The sequence below is a fragment of the Saccostrea echinata genome, unplaced genomic scaffold (genome assembly GCF_033153115.1).
Source record: "Saccostrea echinata isolate AGI-Se365-2 ecotype Australia unplaced genomic scaffold, CSIRO_AGI_Sech_v1 ptg000002l, whole genome shotgun sequence".
Lineage (NCBI taxonomy): Eukaryota > Metazoa > Mollusca > Bivalvia > Ostreida > Ostreidae > Saccostrea > Saccostrea echinata.
In genome coordinates this window covers 16,333,939-16,341,454 of record NW_026889751.1, presented here as the reverse complement: position 1 = coordinate 16,341,454, position 7,516 = coordinate 16,333,939, and positions in this window count along the sequence as shown.

Sequence of the window (7,516 nt, the reverse complement as noted above, 5' to 3'; positions counted from 1 at the left end):
GAAAAATAAGAGCATTGGGTTAAAAGTGTTTCTCTTTCAAAAATAGAAGGGCTTTAAATTTTAGAGCAATTTTTTAATATTTTTTTTTTTTACCAAAGCCACAGTGCGTATGTTGAAAAGGTTTAAATGGAAGTTGATTTTTTTTTACTAAATTTTTAAAATATTTTTATTATAGAAAGTAAAGCTACAATTTAAAATAATGTGAAGAGCATGAGTTCTAATAACTTCCAATAAATTATATAAAGACACAATTAAATAATGTATAATTTTGAGGTGAAAAAATGTAGAAAGGACATCAAAACCATAAGGAAAGGTGCAATAGGATGCACTCATTGAAAGTACAACCATTTGTATGGTGTTTAGGGCAATTTTGTTTTTTGGAAAAAAAAAAAAAGAATATCAAAAGGGGAAAAATACATGCCATATTTGACAATGCTTAATTTACTAAATGGTTCCACTACAGATATATAGTAAACTATAGATATTCTTTGTGTCGGTAAAATCAGTCTTTATTGCTTTTTGTTAAAAATGATTATCATTGATTTTATGATTTTTTTTCTAAAACTGAAATTCTTTAAGTATAATTATTCAGAAAATTGTATTTTCATTTTGTCATAACTTTTACTCTGAACATGTACAGTCTTTATTGTGTTATTGTCACGTTTTTAGAAAGTCTTGATTTTATTGTATTAGTCTGGTAATGGAAGGCAACAAATGTACGATATTGATGTCTTGTGATACAAGACTCTAAACATGCATTAATGAGGGATTCTAATTATATTTATTGTATTTACATATTCATGAAATTTTCACACAATCAAGAAGACAATATCAGTGAGTGATGGTATCATTTAAGTTAATATAATGACCGTCTTATTTCTGTTGCAAAGTCAGATCAAGGTCATCCTGCTCTTCCTCGACATAAAGGATTAGAAATTACTGTTGCTAATCATTTTATGCTCACTTCTTTTTAAAACTATTATTTGTTCATATTTGTTCATCTTTTTGCATAAAAAAAGGTTATACAAGTTAAGTTCTCTCAGGTTACATTTAGGTAAATAGTTTAACCAAATGATATATTGGCTTACCCGAATTTCCTCTAATTTTCTCAATTTCTTAAGGAATATTCATTATTTTTCTATGCTTCATATATCTAATTTTTTCTTATTTTGACACATGGTTAAGAATTAAAATATACGAATACAAAATGAAACAAAAAATATAGAATGTTAAATAAGAGAGAGAAAAAAAGGTTTTATTGATTTTTTTTACTCAAATTTGGTTATAGATTGAAATCTTACAAAGACTAATAAATTGTAGTTTGTTTGGAAAATCTTATTTATACATGTATAATATATTCTAAAACTTAGGTCCCTAATTATACATCTCATTAATTCAGAAAATCATTTAAGACTGTGATTGTTAAGGACCCTCTCTATACACCAGTGCAAATATTTTTTTTTTTTGTTTTTGTTTTTGTTTGGACATGGAGAAAATAAAATTGTATATAGGTGTGGAGTTTGAGCTTATCTATATAATTTTCAATATATGGTATGTAACATTTACCCCCCAGGAAAACTGTTCAAAGTCAACAAAATATCAATGAACAGAAACCACTGTCATTTTTACTTCAGTGGATAAAATATATGCAAATGAAATGTTCGGTTAATTTATCTTGGCCTTTTAAAATGTTAAAAATATTTGAATTCAAGTTAAAAAAAAATACACTGTAGATTTCAATTTATTTGAATTTAGATATATATATAGATTTTTTTCAGCATAACATCGTGAATAAACAAGCTTCATTTTCGTTTGCTTTCATTTCCGAGTTACATGTATTAGCACCTGAATTCACATCGCCCTATGTTTTATTTATAGTAACAATTACTGTCTTTAGGTCACCTGAGTAAACTCAGGTTACCTAATGCTATCTGTTTTCGTCCGTCATCGTGCGACGTGCGTTAACATTTAAACATTTTCAACTTCTTCTCTGGAACCACTGAACCAATTTCAACCAATTTTGGTATAAAGCATCTGTGGGTGAAGTGGATTAAAAATTATTAAATTCATGGACCCTGCCCCTCTAGGGCCTGAGGGGTGGGGCTAAAACCATCAAAATTAATGCAATCTTTAAAAATCTTCTTCTTTACTCCTGGGCATCAAGCAGTCAAACTGTTGGCATGATTGTTATGAGCATTGAGCCCTCTACCAAAATTCTGAAAGTCCTTAGTTGAGCAATTTGTAATGACAGATCGTAGAGTTACGGTTAGATAAAAATGTTGAAAATCTTAACAATAAAATAATTCTTAATCCCCTTTAATTTCAATTACTTTAAACTTTAAACAGACTAGATATGATAGAGAGAAAACAATATTTGATTCCCAATGGATTCATGACACACCCGAGACGGGTTGTCATGGACACCATGCTCACAATAGGTAAAGAAATCCTAATCCAACCATTCTATTGAAGATATGGGGCATTTTATGACGAATTGGTTATTCCTATTATAAATAATATGCTGTGTGGGAAGAATTATAGCGTCCAGGAAAGTCTGGTATAAAGAAATCAACAAGTGGATAAAAATGTTTAAAATAATTTCAATTACTAGATACTAGAATGACTTAGTTGATTTGAGGATGTTCTGATTTCAGTGTCATAGATTAGGTCATGTTCTGTAATTCTCAATGTTACCTATTTTTGTTATTTTTCAGTAATTTAGTTTTTAAGCGTGCACCTGGTCATAAAATTCATGTTATCAAGGAGACCTTAGTTTAAAAAAAAATTCACTTTAATCACAATAAAGACTTTGTAAGAAGCATTTCATGCACCTCTCTGATTTGTGACAGTTACAGGCCTATCACTTAATGTATAAAATAGACATTTGTTTATCATGTGATGGTTCTTACTAGGGCCTAAGACCAAAAAAAAATCTATTAAAATTTACATAACTATTTTTAATTGCAAAAATATATGAGAGGTGATAAAGGAAGCGAAACGGATGTGCATAATGTATTTGCACGTGCATGGTCGTACTTAAAATGCAAACTTTTCTCTGATTATTCAATATGGATTTAAAGCTAGTGACAGGGACTTCTTGGTTTATATTACACAAAATTTATTCTTAACAAAGTATTACAAAGAAAGATTGCACCACAGAATTCAGTTAAAAGGTACGGCTTATTACAGTAAACAAAAAAAAAAGTTTTTAAGGAATCCATACATTTTCATAGACTTGTGTTGAAGTTATGAATAATAAGTTATATTCTGTAGAAGTAGCGTTTCAATAAAACCGAGTCACCCATTTTATGAATGGTAATATATTTAGTGTGTGTGTGTGTTACGTTATGATAGATGATGATGTCATTAGATGTATTTATGTTCTTAAAAAAATTAGATATGTCCATGGATTAGTTTAAGTAATTTTATAATTTTATATACACACTGCACTTCATACTCTTTAATAGAATCTATAGGGTCATCAGATAAAACCTCTTTTAAAAATCTTTTTATGCCTCCGGATCGAAAGATCCCGGGGGTTTATTGTTTTTGTCCTGTCTGTCTCTTTGTCTGTCTGTCTGTTGTCAACTTTGACCTAACCCATAACTATTGCGCTGTCAAGGGTAAGGCTTTACTATTTGACATGAGTGTTCATTATGACAAGACCTTTCCATTGGTACAGAAATTTTTGATCATGTGACCTCAACTGTGACCTTTGACCTACATTTGAAAAACTTTAACATTGGCCATAACTATTGCATTGTAGTCTACGTCTCACTCCAGAATTGTGTTACCATCGGGGGCATAGTGTTTCACAAACACATCTTGTTTTTAATTTTCCATTAAAGGAAGACCATGCTAGACATTTGATTCAAATTCTGTATTGGAGAAATCTGTTAAAAATCTTCTTAAGAACAGGAAGGTCAAGGTGACTCAGGTGGGTGCTGTAGCCCATGAATCTGTGATTATTTATTGCTGCTTTTTCAAAAAGTACATTGAATTTAACTACAAAGGTTAATTTATGTTTGAGACATATTCTTATTTGCATAAGATTGTTCGTTGAAGAGTTCAAATAAGAAGCATGAACTTTAATGGTATATAAATTTGTTTACGTCTGCACTCAATTTAATTTTCTTTTGAAACAGGCTGTAATATTTTTCCTCTATTTTTGAATAAATTAATTATCGGGCCTGTTCATATTTTCAGAAGATTTGCATTGTGAACTCATTAGTCGAAAAACGGACTTCATTTTCTTAAATAGGTGTTGTATTTCAAAACAATAAAAGTGAACTACACCTTTTTATTTGTGAGCCCAATTTCTGTACTGGGCGACTTAAATTTAGATGCCCTTCATTTTTATTAGAAAGGACACCAGTACCACGTTTATTTCTATTAATTTATCAAAAAATGAAATGTGTTGAGTAATTATGATATTCAATTTTTTGAGCGTAGATTGGGATGAGGAAAAAAAGAAGAAAACACAAAATTCAAAATATAAATTTGAAATCCGATGTGTCCTTTAAACATATCGACCGTAAAAAAGCTATGCATGAAATTCATTTACACTTGGCAAACATAACACGTACCATAGACAGCATTATATTTGCTGTGTTTTATAATTAAATTTTTGGCATGACATACCAGGATTTTACTACAGAGTGGTAATGTCTAAAATATAATCTATCTTTTACAAAACGATCTTCCGGCTTGAAATAACTTTCTCTCTTCAAAACTGGGGCTCGGAAAGCATCTCTTCAAACAATAATAGCATGTTTTGAGAACATATTTTTATGCCCCCGTAATCGAAGATTCGGGGGTATATAGTTTTTGCCATGTCCGTCCGTCTGTCTGTCTGTTAATCTGTTTGTTTGTCCGCAAAAACCTTAACCTTGCCCATAACTTTTGATTGATTGAGGCTGTGGCTTTCATATTTCACATGTGTATTCCTTGTGACAAGACCTTTCTTTGGGTACAATCAAATTTGACCTTTTGACCTTGACCTTGGAGTCTGACCCAGTTTTGCAGAATTTTACAGAACTTTAACCTTGGCCATAACTTTTGATCAGTTGGTGCTAGGGCTTTCATACTTCACACATGTAATGCTTAAGACAAGACCTTCCATAGGATACCAACAACTTTGACCCTTTGACCTTGACCTAAGAGTTTGACTTACTTTAAAAAAAAATTAACCTTGGCCATAACTTTCGAACCGTTAGGACTAGGGTTTTCATACTTCACATATGTTATCCTTGTGACAAAACCTTTCTTTAGATACCAACAACTTTGGCCCTTTGACATTGACCTTGGAGTTTGACCTACTTTTAAAAAACTTTAACCTAGGCCATAACGTTTGAACAGGTGTTGCTAGGGCTTTCAAATTTCACAAGTGTATTTCTTGTGAGAAGTCCTTACTTTGGGTACCAACATATTTGATTTGCATTTGAGAAAGTTTAACATTTATTTAAGTTGCCATACGGGGCATCAGTGTTTCACAAAGACATCTTGTTTTCTTTAAAATGGCTAACAAACTATCCTAGTGTTTAGACTCCCTATCATGATGTAATTTTTTAAAAAAATTTCACTGTGTAGATTTACATTACCTCCACCCAGTAAATTTATAATACGTTCCTTAAATAGAACCCCAATTTTTTGTTTGTGGAAATACATGTATTTGATACCCTTCTCCCCAGTAAGTTGTCAGATGTTGAATGATCAGACACAAAAGATTGAAACCCTCTTCAACATATATGATGTTGTATTAAATTAACATTTATCTCACAAATCAATTAATACTACAACAGTCAATTTAAAATTCATGTTTTATATTTATTTTAAAAAAATGTAAGTTCAGTCGATATGGGCATGTAGAGATCTAACAAAGAAAGCTTCATCTATCACACAATAGCTGTTCAATTTTGACCACCCTTATAGAATAGCGGTGGTCAGAATGTATCGACAAATAGATCATGACGGACCCATCTGATCTATCCCCAAATTTGTTTATTACTGGTTGAATTTTTTGTAACTGACATATTATTATTATTATTCAATACCTGCGACAATTAGATATCGTATTTGGATATATTTGATATATTTACACATTTTTTCAGTGTTCATTACACAAAAGTAATTATTTCGTTCTTCATGTTATTGGTAGCCCACCCGATCACAACAGTCATGCGTGTCACTGCTCTGGTTCACAGACACAGGCTTTATGATGAATAATTTCTTCACTTGTGCTCAGAATATTTAATTTTTACATCAAGTATAAAAGACCATGACCTTAACGAAACCCTCTTTTCCTCCTTTTTGCTGAACATGAGTTTTATTTACTGAAATATAATCATCAACCCTTATATAAGAATTGGTGAATTTTTGCTGTAATCCTATTCAGGATAGTGATTCGGTCTAATTGTGTTAATATAAGGTTTTATACACCTGAGCACAAAGGTAAGACAGGTAGGTATAGAGTTACAGGTGGGCTGTATAGTGCTTCCTGATTTGAGAGTCACTGTTCCTCTGTATACCCCTTGATCCCTTATCTTGATAAAGTATCTCTGACATGACTGGAATTTTGGTCACCTAGACAGTATAATATAGGTTATGAAGGTTAAATTTATCACAATTCCTTTGGCGTTTTCCGGATGAAAGTTGGAAACCTTTTCTCTTCTTTTTAATTACATCCGTCGACGATATTTTGTTGCTTTCAAATTTCATTGTTGAAAATATAAGGGAATAAGAAAGTTAAGATAATAATAACTTATTCCGGTAAATAAAAAAGGAACCTCTTTATAAGTAGCATGCAAAAGACTTTATAAAGTATTGCAAGTCAAACGTTACAATATTCGATCTTTTCCATTTGTGTTGTATAATTTTTCATTTGCATTGTAAAATTTCTATTTGTATTCTATTTTTTTTTTTCATTTGTATTGTATAATTTTTTATTTGTATTGTATATTCTTTTATTTGTATTGTAAAATTTTTTATTTATACTGTATAATTTTCATTTGTATTATATAATTTTTATTTGTATTGTATGAAGAATGAACAATTTCTATTTGTATTCAATAAAGTTTCATTTGTATAGTATAATTTCATTTGTATTTTATAATTTATCATTTGTATTGTATGTTTTTTCATTTGTATTGTAAAATTATACAATACAAATGGAAATTGATAGAATACAATTGGAAAATTATACAATACAAATGGAATATTATACAATACAAATGAAAATTATACAATAAAAATGAAAAATTATACAATATAAATGGAAAATTTTATAATACAAATAAAAATTATACAATAAAATGGAAAATTATACAATAGAAATGGAAAATTATACAATAGAAATAGAAAATTATACAATACAAATGGAAAATAATTCAATACAAATGGAAAATTATACAATACAAATAAAAATTATACAACACAGATAAAATTTTACAATACAAATGAGAAATAATAGAATACAAATGGAAAATTATAGAATACAAATGAACATTATACAATACAA